We start from the raw sequence: 12,291 nt of genomic DNA, 5'->3' as shown, positions 1-12,291 counted from the left end.
TTCTTAATGATGTATTTCACAAAACTGAAGCCAAACAACCTCCATTAGCCATCCTACTGGTTTTTCCAAAATGAAGGAAAAAACGTTATTCCTGACTGCAAATGGTCCTGCACATTTAAAGGATTTAACTACTGACACTTTTCGGAATAATAAATAAAAACTCAGTCCCGTTTACTCTGCTTTCCCTGTGCAAGAGCCCCCTCAAATGTCACGAAGAGACCTAAACATTCTCTTCCATTTAGTCAGATTCTCAATTTGTTCTCAAATCTATTTTTCTAATAGGAGGTGGCACAGAAGTTACACAAAATTTAAATCTTATGAAAGCAAAGAAGCCAATGTGAGACTTCTACAGGCATTGTGCCCATGGCTGTAACCGACCACACACAGACAAGCCCCCGTCTGCCCTCCGGAGCGCCTCGGCCCGCCTCACTGTGACCAACTGGCTCTTGTCACTTTCGGTGCCCCACCTCCCCACACCCCCACACCCCCACATCTCTGTCTCTACTCCCATGCACCCTCTCCCTCTCCACCCACACCCTCGGACTACACCACTTCTGCAAGACCGCTCTCAAAGTGGCAGTCTCCTTGTAAGGCCACCAGGCCATTCCTCACAGTTCACGGATTCCTGGCTCCTACAAGTCTTCGTGGTCAATTCTGGCACTTGTTCACCTCCCCGCAGCCCTGCTGAGGGCACAGATCAGTTCTTTCAGTGCTGGGGCTAAACACAAGTATCCTCCAAAGGTGTGTCCGGACTATTCTTTAGCTCAACCACTGGCTTGGCTTCAATGAGAACCATCTTTGTGACAATTCCACCTTCTCTTGTAACCAGTCTTATCTTCTTACTTTTATTTCCCGCTGCCTACAGGAGTATTTCCCTATCTTCCCACAATGAACTGAAAATCATTCGCCATCTTCCAAGTCCCTGTAAAAGACAACATTCTCCCTCAACAACATCCCAGACTAGTCACTCTAAAGCCAGCTCTCTTCTCCTCCTCCCAATCCCCACACATCTTTCAACTCTGTCTTCCCTCCGCTTGTTTTTCCTTCAGCATTTAAATGCAATGCAAGTTTCTTCTATCATAAGGAAAACCAGTATTTAATCCTATCCCTTCTTTAGCTGCCATACCTTCTCTCTCTCTCCTCCATTTCCCTATAGAGGCTCTTAAAAACTTATTTTCCTGATTTCTACGGCTTTACTTCCCATTCATTCCCCAACCACCACCACACCACTCAAGTTCCTCTTGGCCAAACCCAAGGGCATCTGTAATTCTTTATCTTCCCAAACACCACCAACCACATTCTCTGTCTTCTACTCTCGCCACGTAACCCTCATTCTCAGTCTGCCTGGAAAGCCTCTGTTCCTCCATAAGTACTAGTATTCCCCTGTATTCCACCTCAGCTCTCCTCTGCTCCCGATTTACATCCACCCCAGTTCAACCAACCATCTAGACCACTGGTTCTTGACTGGGGTAGTTTAAAAAACAAAAAACCTTTTTAGGAGTCTATGTTTTAACTGTCCATAATGCCTCAAGAGGGCACTCAAACACCTGCTCAGAAACCTTCATGGATACTTACACTAAGGTATTAGAACCTGAAGTGAATTTCACAGTAAATTGCTACCTAACTAGATGCCAAGCATCATATAGATTTGTACAACCTGCAAGTTTCCTGATTCTAATTGTGAGTCTGGGGGCTTATCACAAGGTCCTAATCCTACCATAACATAGCTGGTTAACAGGGAAACCCGACACGTTTGCTAGCCGATGCCAAGTACCATGAATCCGTGAAATATTCTTAAATCCTATCAAGCTTAATCCCACATGTTTGAAATGGACACCTAAAAATAATTTTGAAAGCCAGAGGGACATAATGGAGTTTACTCACAGAAAAAAAAAAAAAGGTTCAGATTATTTCTATGAATAGTTTTATCATTTACCTAAGAGGCAGAATTTATAATTTTTGGGAGAGAGGTTTGTTTGCTCTGCCTGCAAGGGCCAAAAGATCTGTCACAATACCATGGAAGGCACTGAAAAATAAGATGTGGAAATAAGCTATGATTATTTTATGAACTTGTGGGATATGAAAAATAAATGAGCTCTAGAATAGCTTTACTGAATTTCTTATAACGTATCAGCTGACACAAGAGACACTGCAAAATCCAGAGTTAGAATAAAGGTATAGAAATGCTTTAGCGTTAGAAAAGCAACACAAACTAGTGCTTTTTAAAATAAGCTTTCAATGCTGCTGATACAACTCCAAAGTTAAATGTCATTTTTTAAGACTCTCTCTTCCTCCAATTTCTGTACAAATGATCACTGGCCACAGCCACTGGTTATCCATCTTGTAAGTATTCTTCCAGGACTAGCTGTGGTAATTCTTTAAACCTCGGCTATATGACTTCAATTTGCCAAACCCAGTTTCACTCCTTTCCCCTTCATAACACCTTGGAGCCACGTACAACGACCGCTCTCACACATTCCTGGAACTTCCTCCTCAGCTGCCAGGACTCTGCTGTCTCACGAGCACCCCCGCACCCGCTGCCCAACCAGACCCCTAGGCTCAGGCACGCAGCTAGGCAGATCTCCCCTGGGCCCGCAACGGTGCAATGAAGCCCTGGAATCTCTTCCCTGAGCATTTAGAATTGGGAGGCGGAAAGGCAGGGTCTATGAAGCCAACTGGCAGGGGTTACAGACTCAGGACAAAGGCAGAGACAGTAGCCGCGCTGACTCCTGTCGACTTTCCAAACACTGGTGGGCCCAGCTGAAGAAACCACCTTGGATCCCATGGAGGCCTCCTCAGAAATCCGCCTTCAATTAAGCCATTTCAATGGGTTTATTGGGTTGATTTCTTTCAACCACCAAATGGTCTCTAAGACATCCTCCTTCCTCTCCAATAAATTCTTTTGCAGGCACATTCTCCCTTACCTTTTCCTTTAATGTGCCCATGCTGCGGCTCTGCTTCGAGCTTCTCATTCTGCCCCACGTGTTCTCACCCATCCAGTGGCTTCCATACCAGCCACATGGCAAGCACACCGTGAGTGATTCTCAGATCTCTTTCTACACTTCTGCTGTAGACTAAATGTTTGTGCCCCCCCCCCCAAATTCGTATCTTGAAACTCAATACCCAACGTGATAGTATTAGGGGTGAGGCCTCTGGAAGGTGAATGGGTCATGAGGGTGGAGCCCTCATGAGATTACTCCCCTTTTATAAAAGAGACCTCAGAAAGCTCCCTTACCCCCTCTGCCGTGCAAGGACACAGGGAAAAGATGACCACCTATGAATGAGGAAGCGGGCCTCAGCAGACACTGAATCTGCCAGACCTTGATCTTGGACTTCCACTTCCAGAACTGAAAGAAACGTCTACTGTTTTATCCACCCAATCTATGGTAGTTGTTATAGGAGCCCCAATGGACTGCAACAACTCCTAATGGTGAGGTGGGCACTGCCAGACGGATGCAGACACAGGGCATTACCCTGCCCAAGTCCTGGCCTGTCCCTATGAGGAAGGGACCAGTTTGTCAACATCAACAGAAAATCACTCCAAGTAGTCAGGAGTACCAACAGGAGCACCAACACTCTTCAGAGAAACCACCACCGGCTCAGAGAGGCAGAGTCTAGTCCAAAAGACAACTACAATATTATCCAAAGTTAGGGTCATGCAATCTTAAATAACTCCATGTAAAAGGCGTCAACCGTCCAGTCTTAAGCTAGACAGCCATTCCCTAATCATAAACAACTTATAAATGTAGAATTATACTCCAAGAAAAACCTACCACGTAAACACTGATTTTAGCAACAGACCTGTGCACGGTGCCCACTCACTCCTATAACAAAGAGTACATCTACATCATAAAAGCATCTTCAGAAGAACTACATGTCTGTCCTGTAAGCCTTTTGCACTCAGCACGTCCAAAACTCAATCTGTCATCTCCTCACCAAAGCAACTACATTCTCAACTACAGGAAATGGGCCCACCAGCCCCTCAGCTGCCCGAGCCAGAAACCTGGTTATCAGCCACCCTCCTTCCTCTCATGAAGTCCTGTCCACTCGATCTCCTCTCTACCTCCTGAATATATTCCCCATTCCACCTATGCCGTCTCGGCTGTATTTGTGCCACAGTCATCTTCCCCTACAAAAAGCCTCCAGTCTTGCCTCCTTCTAATCCATTGTCCACCACAAGGTAATCTTTCTAAGATGTAAAATTGGGGGTGGGGGTGCTGCCTGGTGGCTCAGTCAGTTGAGCGTCTGACTTGATTCTGGCTCGGGTCAGCATCTCACAGTCCTAAGATCAAACCCCACATCGGGCTCCATGCTGGACGTGAGGCCTGCTTAGGATTCCTTCTCTCTCCCTCTGCCCCTCCCCTGCTCACATGTGCATGTACACACTGCCTCTCTCAAAAAGAAAAGAAAAGGATAAAATAAAATGTGTAAAATGGGCTACTAGTACCCTGCTTAAAGTTCTTCAAAGGGCCCCAGTAACTTTCAGTGTAATTTCCAAATTTATTCGTAAGGTTTTTAAACTTTGAACAACGTCAGCTCCTACTTACCTCTTGGTTCGTCTCTCACTGCTGCCCACTCCAATTCTAGTTCCCCCGACACCAAGTCTCTTCAAACTCCTCAGACCTTGTTTGCTACTATGCCTTGACTACTACCCTCTTCTCCCCACACTTTTTACCTCCAGGCCGTAACACTAGCTGTTCCCTTCATTTACCTTCGAGCTCACCTTAGACATCACTTTTCCTAGGAAGACTGGATTATGTGCGATGTCTTCCCATGTGCTCCCAGAGCCCTTCCATGTCCTGTAATCTATCTCCTCTTACCACACTCGAATTTGTCCACTAAAGCACATGTTACTCCACATCCACACTACCCACTGCAGGGCCACAATTACACTTGATAAGGGGATGAATCCATGTGCCTTGATGGTAACCTCTGCAGCCTCACGCGTAACGCATCCCCCTCCCTCCCCACGCCGGTACTCAGGGCTCCACTCTGTTGACCCGTTCACAGGCCCTGCACGATAGCCATACTCTTGGTGCTTCTGTCTATGGTCCAGCTGGCTGGACCTCCTCATCCTGAAAGACTCCATTAAATGCAACTTGCTCTGTGACCAGATCTGTGTGTTCGAAACACAGCGAGTTAACATGAAAAGAAATCCCGTGGCCCATGTTTAAGTTTCCGCATTTATTCTACAGATATAAAATTAGAAATGAGATCTATTTTTATTGTGCAAATTATATTGCTAGAAGCAATTTTCCTCCAAATGCCGAAAGCAACAAAATTCATTCAAATTTATTCCAAATGCATCACTCAAAAATGTTCAGATATTAGTTTTTAGAGTACATTTTAGAGTATGCTTTAATAGAGGATAGGGCTTACCTATTTCTAAAAATGCACATACCTATTAACCATACAACAAACATATGTCCTGTATATAATGTACTTTCAAAAAGTAAATATTCCATTATAAATATAATAAATATAAACTTGGAAAATATAAGTAAAAAATGTTAAATCACCCAACATCCTACCACCTAAAGTCCATAATTTTTAAGATTTTCATCTAATTTCTTTTCGACATCTTTCTATCATAGGTTTTTGAGGAGGGTTGTTGGGATTTTTTATTAAGAGTACGAATCATGTCATGCATGCAATTTTGTATCCTGCTTTTCTACCACTTAACACTGTCACAGGCATTTTAATAGTCATACACTGTCCACTGGATGTACCACAACTTAATCATTCTGCAAATGCACCCTAAATAATAATTCTATGATACACATCTTTTGTTCTCTATCTAAAAATATGCCCTTGATGGTTCTTATATCAAGGAATATGAATACTCTGAAGGCTCTTGATACATAGAGCCATTGGAACATAATAGGACATTTTCACCGCATCCTAAGTACTAGGTATTGTAATTTCTTAGTCTAAATTTAGGCCTTCGTTAAATTGTAAGTGAGAAATTGTAACATCCTAATTACAAAAGTAAATACTCGTTATAAAAAAAATTCAAACAATGCAAATACATGTGAAATAAAAAAGTCTCTCCTCTGCTTTTCCCTCAAAAGTAGTCACAGTTAAATATATTTTCCATGTATCCTTCTAGACCTTTTTCTATTTTTATTTAGAACACACACACGTATGAATATATTGTGTTACCTTACCAAAAAATGGAATTCAATTTGCCTTTTTGGCTCAATAATATATCCTAGGCATCCATCCAGGCTATGTCAATGCATACAAACCTACCTCTCTTTTTAAAAGTTACAGAACGTTCCATAGTATAGAGGCACCAAAATTTCCATTTTTTATTATAAATGACGCTGCAATTGACTTCGTTCATATTAACCTGTGTTCTCTTACGAGAATATTACAGATCCCTTGAGGTGTATCTGCTAGATCAAAGCATGTTTTTTAAAATTTTTATACCTTCTGTCAAATTGTTTTTTTAAAAAGGTAGATCCAATTTTGCATTCCCAACAAAGTATTAGGTACCTTTTTCTCCACACCTTCAAATATCTTTTTTCATTTTTGCAGATTAGCCCCCAGTGAAAAAAAATTTAATTGTTTCATTTTGTTTTTTAATATTTATTTATTTTTGAGAGACACAGAGAGACAGTGTGTGAACGGGTGAGGGGCAAAGAGAGGGATATACAGAAAACAAGCAGGCTCCAGGCTCTGAGCTGTCAGCACAGAGCCCGACGTGGACCTTGAACTCAGGAGCAGCTGAGATCATGACCTGAGCCAAAGTCGGATGCTTAACAAAGCCACCCAGGCACCCCAATCTAGTTGTTTTAATTTTCATTTCCCTAATCACAAGTGATGCTGAAATCCTTTCTCTGAGAACTATTCTATGCTCCAATCATTTAATTGTTCATTCTGTTACTCTTTACCTCCCTGTACACATTACAAGCTTTTCCCCAGGCTATCACCTTGTAAATGTCTTTTGTCACACAAAAATATCAACTTTGATAATGATTAAATTTATTAATCTTTTCCTTACGATTTTGGGTCTTGGTCTTGCCTAAATGTCTACAAAAAACAAATCATATCTTCCAGAATACATCCTCCAACATAATTCCCTTTATTTTCTTCTAAAAACTTTACAGTTTTTCTTTTGTTCTTGAGGGTTTTTTTGTTTGTTTGTTTGTTTTAGAGAGAGCACATATATGCACATACTCAAGTAGGGGAGAGAAGCAGAGATGGGGAGAGTTCCTAAGCAGGCTCCACAGTCAGCACGGAGCCCAATGCGGGATTTGATTCCACAACCCTGGGATCACAACCTGAGCTGAAATCAAGAGTTGGGATGCTCAACTGACTGAGCCACCCAAGCTCCCCTTGAATTAGTTCTTTAATCTACATAAAACTCATTTTGAATATGGGGAAGTAAAATCTTTCTTCCCAAATAGTCACTTATCCTTACACAATATAATGAACAATAATTTCCCAACTGTGTCAAAATACCAACTTTATTCTACTCTAAATTCCTATATAGAAATAGGTCCTATTACTGGATTCTACTTTGATCTATGTAGCAACCTGCCTATTCCTGCACTCAGCATTTATATTACTGCAGCATTACAGCATGTTTTGATATCTGGTATGGCAAATCCTCTATCATTATTTTTCCATTTAAAACATTTCTTGGCCATTCTAGAACATTTACTCCTCCAGATGAATTTTAGAAGCAACTTATCAAGTGTCCAGAAGTAATTCTCACTGGAATTTCATGTGAAACTACATTAAAATTACAGTGTAACTTCTAGAATATTTCAGTGTTTACAATGATGCTTTCCCCTCCAATAACATGGAATGTTTGTCCGTTTATTTAGGTTAGCTTTTCAGTTGTTTAGGTAAAGATTTTTCTTCGTAAAGTTTTTGTGCATTTATTTTTAAGCATCTTCTGGTTTTGTTGCTCTTGAGAATAAAATCTAACTTTTCCGTATGACTAATGACAAACTATTTGATTGTTAGTGACAGTACACATCTTTCCACATCTTTAACAAATTATCCAGTGAACTGTCTGTCCACATCCTGTAACCACTTGTGTGTGGACTTATATTATTTTCCTCATTGATCCATGTGAGTTCTTTACATGCTGAAGGTATTAAGTCTTCACTTATGTTTGTCACAAATATTTTCCTACTTTGTGGTTTGGCTTCTAATCCTAGGGTTTTGTTTTCCTTCTCTTCTTATGTAAGTTTTAAATTTTTTGTAGTCTAATCCACTGATCTTTAACTACTAACAGATCTGAGTGCCCCAGAGTTACCAGGATCTAGACCTCTTTCCCTCACAACACCTGCACGGCAGATATTTTCTTCACTTAGAAAATTCTAGTTCAGGGGCGCCTGGGTGGCTCAGTCGGTTACGCGGTTAAGTGTTCAACTTCAGCTCAGGTCATGATCGTGAGATCTGCTGTCGGCACACAACCAGCTTCGGATCCTCTGTCCCCGCCCCCACTCTGCCCCTCCCCTGCTCGCTATCTCTCTCTCAAAAGTAAACATTTAAAAAATCCTTGAGTCTTCAAAAAAAAAAAAAAAAAAGATTCTAGTTCAAGTCTGTTTGATTGATTACAAAGTCTTTGCCCACCTCAGCATACAGAACCCTCTTTTCCAGATGTTTAATATCTACTCTCACATTTTCTTTATGATTTAGGGGGCATTCGTGATTTATCATTTACTATACACTCCCATGTGTATTTGGGGGGTGCTGGATAGATTCCAGTGACCTGTACAGATATTATAAAGCCAGCATGACACCGTTTAGAACGTGGCTCTATAACACATTTAATATCAGACAGAACTTGTCCCACCTCATTACTCATAATTATTCTGTCCAGTTTATCCCAAAATGGATAGTTCTATAATGTTTAAACATCACATCCAAGAATACAGCCTATTTTTCCATTTAAGACATTCTCTCATATCTTTCAGGATATTTATGGTCTCCTCTGTGTAGACTGCACTTATCTTTATAAGGCTGTACTTACATGTTTTACGTTATTTCGTTGCACTGTGATCAGAGCCTGTTTGGGGTTTTTTGTTGTTGTTTTTTTTCTTTTCCGTTTTAGTTTCTGCCCGGTTATTTTTGGTATTCAGAAAGCTATAGATTTTATATATGCATTGTGTACCCGGTCACTTCCTCAATTTTTGTCTGATAGTTTTTTGTCATTCTCATTTTTGCAGCTGATAGCATCTACAAATACTTCTTTTCATTTTGGATCCTTCCCTCACTCTTATTCCATGCATTACTGCTTTGATAAAACTTATAAACAGCTGTTAAATAATATCCTAATTTTTAATTTGACTCTAATACCTTTCTATTTTTTTTTTCAACGTTTTATTTATTTTTGGGAGACAGAGAGACAGAGCATGAACGGGGGAGGGGCAGAGAGAGAGGGAGACACAGAATCGGAAACAGGCTCCAGGCTCTGAGCCATCAGCCCAGAGCCCGACGCGGGGCTCGAACTCCCGGACCACGAGATCGTGACCTGGCTGAAGTCGGACGCTTAACCGACTGCACCACCCAGGCGCCCCATCTAATACCTTTCTATTAAGTACAATGTGGATAACTGGTTTCATTTCTATGTATACTTTAGCATGAAAAAGTGCCTACTTCTTGAAACTAAGAAATAAGGATTTTTTAAATCAAACTATCTATCTGCCCATAGTTTAGTGGCCGTTTGAATTCACTGTGAACTCCAAGGGAAAGATCACCTCTCTTCCAGACAGACTTCTAAAACGGCCAACCTCATCTCCCTGACTTCCACTCTGCCCACCACCTCCACATTCTGCATGTAGCAGCTGGAGTGGCTGTTTAAAAATGCAGATCTGATTATGTCATTCCCCTGCTTCAAACCCAACCCTTGCAATGGTTTCCCATTTCACTCAGAATAAAATAAAACATCCTTAACCTGTCCTACAAGACCCTACATGATCTGGCCCCCTGCCTAGCCACGCTTCCCCCTCACCCACCAGAATCCATCCACAAGCCATTCTTTCAGTTCCTGGAATGAGCAAAGCTCTCTCCCCCTTCAGGGCCTTCCCACATGCCATTCCCCCGCCTGGAAAATTATCCCCCGCTTCACTCTACACTAACACCTACTCACCCTTCAGATCTCAGCTCAAATCTTATTTCTGCAAAAAAGTCTTTCCCGGGCCTTCTTTCCACCATCCAAAATTTGTTCCCCTTTTTATATACACTCTCTCGTAACCGGTACTCCCTAACTTTCCTGACAGATACCACCATTTGTGATTGTACGTGCAGTTGTGTGGTTGTTTACTCTCTGGTTCCCTCCACCCCCATAGATTATAACCTCCAAGAGAACAGGAACAAATTGATTTTGCTGGCCACACTGCAAGCATTCATATGTATCTGAATGAAATAAAAATACCTACAAAACCCCTCACTGTATTTCTTGCATCTTAAAATACCCACCACGTCATTGAATCGATATTTAAACGGTTAAAACTCTGATACAGCCTGCAAATTCAGTTAGAATACATTTACCCCAAGGACATAAAAGCTAACCTGAATCTGATGCCGCCACAGGAAAATACATACACAAATTTGTATCAGTAGGAAGTAAGTTCTGTTTTGCGTAGTGTTGTTTGCTGATACTTTATTCACAGTCAACTAACGTATATGTCTTATCTCTTAGAGCATGTACAACACTAGGAAAAATATGCTGTCAAATACTCTTCAAGAACTCTAACAGGTTAACGGTACTTGATAAGAAAATTACAGCAAAATCACAAACTAAAGAGCACTCAGAGTTGGTGATCTCTGTAACAGACACAGCCGGTCAAAAAAGACGTACACCACGCTGCAAATGAAAAAATCCTTTTGGATCACAAAAGCTAATAAAATCAGCATTTACATACCAGTTTACATCCTGCAAAGGACTTTCACACGCATCACGTCACTGAACTGTGAGGAGCAGACCCAGCAGGTATTAGCATTTATAGAAAAGGAACCGGAGGCTTAGAGTGACTGTCCTCCTCAAGGTCACAAGACTTGAAAGTAGTAGAGTCATGATTATACTGGGGGAGGGGCAGAGGTCCCACATGTAAATTTCTTAACCAAAGAGAACCCCCATCCTAAAGGCCTCCTCTCTGTAATTAGTGTAGCTCTGTGCTCCCTTCACTAAAATTTCATTTCACCAGAGAACCACCGCCAGAAGAGCTGTTTTAAATAAAGTTAAAATTTAAATGGCCATCAATCTGGGAAACAGCTAAATAAACTATGGTGTACCCAAACTACGGAACGTGATGCAGCAGCTCTTACAAACGAGTTAACACGCCCGATGCTGAAACCGGAAGATAAGAGTGCACCAGTCCTCGCTAAAACAAAGATAATACAAGTACACACGCGGAAACACATTTGAAAAGATCTAGAAGGATACACACCGACCATAAAATAGTTATCATCTCTGGAGACAGGGACCGGTAGTGACCATGTCTGTGTTATTTCCATTTTTACAAAGAAAATGCATTGCTTTACTTATTTAAAAAAAAAATTTTTTTTTTTAATTTAAATTAACCTGTGGGCTAAACAGAAAGGTCAATCTTCTGCTCTAAAAGCTATGCCTCCATAAAGGAAGTAGGGGCCTCTCTAAAAGAGAAGACCAAATAATATAAACGAAAAAAACGGTCCCATCCTGTTCAAACAAGAAACTGTCTAAACGTCACAGAACGCTCGTTTAAAGAAAAAAAAAAAAAGCAGTAACTTAAAATTAATATTATTATTTTTTTTTATTTTTTTTTTTTTTTTTTAGTACCTGGTCTCCTTTGTTGCAGCAAGACAACCAACAAACAAACTAGCAACTGGAAAGAGTACAGAGCGGGCTCCTCCTAGAGAGATTGGAGTCGTTAGAGTTCGGCAAGGAAGGGCTCACAAAGGAGCTGAGTTTTGAGGGAAATGAGAGGTGACTTGGCAGAGAGATGCGGGCAGATTAATCCGGATGGGAAAATGTCTGGGAGGTGGAGATACGGAGTTAATCAGGAGCAGGGGACAGTGAGCACACGGAAGTCAAGTCCTGAAAGAGGAGAGGATTCCTTTGGAGGTGGGAGCTGAGAGGGAGCTCGGCTGCGCGGCCATCCGGTTTACCTGGGTGAGAATCCGGCCCTTGTTGTGGTCAAACAATGGAGGCGGCGTCCAGCGGCAGCGGCGATCTGCGCTGGGGGCGCGAAGGCTTCCTCATCACCTGGGCAGGGGGCTCGGCCGGCTCTGCTGGGACGCAGGGCGCTCTAAAAACACACACACGCACACACACACACAGCATCACAC

General features: G+C 41.7%; 1 long non-coding RNA gene across 5 annotated transcripts in view; it reads right to left on the bottom strand.

Moving 5' to 3' along the window:
• Positions 1 to 12,249, bottom strand: part of LOC121010409 (uncharacterized) — a 43,926-nt gene extending 31,677 nt beyond the window's left edge. For 4 of the 5 annotated variants that reach the window (XR_005781137.1, XR_005781139.1, XR_005781138.1 and 1 more), the window contains exons 1-2: positions 12,112 to 12,249; positions 11,783 to 11,855 (exon numbers count right to left, since the gene is read on the bottom strand). This is a non-coding gene — a long non-coding RNA (uncharacterized LOC121010409). The remainder of the gene's footprint in view (positions 1 to 11,782; positions 11,856 to 12,111) is intronic. The other variant, XR_005781135.1, reaches the window with a different exon arrangement.
• Positions 12,250 to 12,291: the final 42 nt, after the last annotated feature.

This window comes from Herpailurus yagouaroundi, unplaced genomic scaffold (assembly GCF_014898765.1).
Source record: "Herpailurus yagouaroundi ecotype Mexico unplaced genomic scaffold, PumYag 191, whole genome shotgun sequence".
NCBI classification, from domain to species: Eukaryota; Metazoa; Chordata; class Mammalia; order Carnivora; family Felidae; genus Herpailurus; species Herpailurus yagouaroundi.
This window is presented reverse-complemented; position numbering and strand designations above follow the sequence as displayed.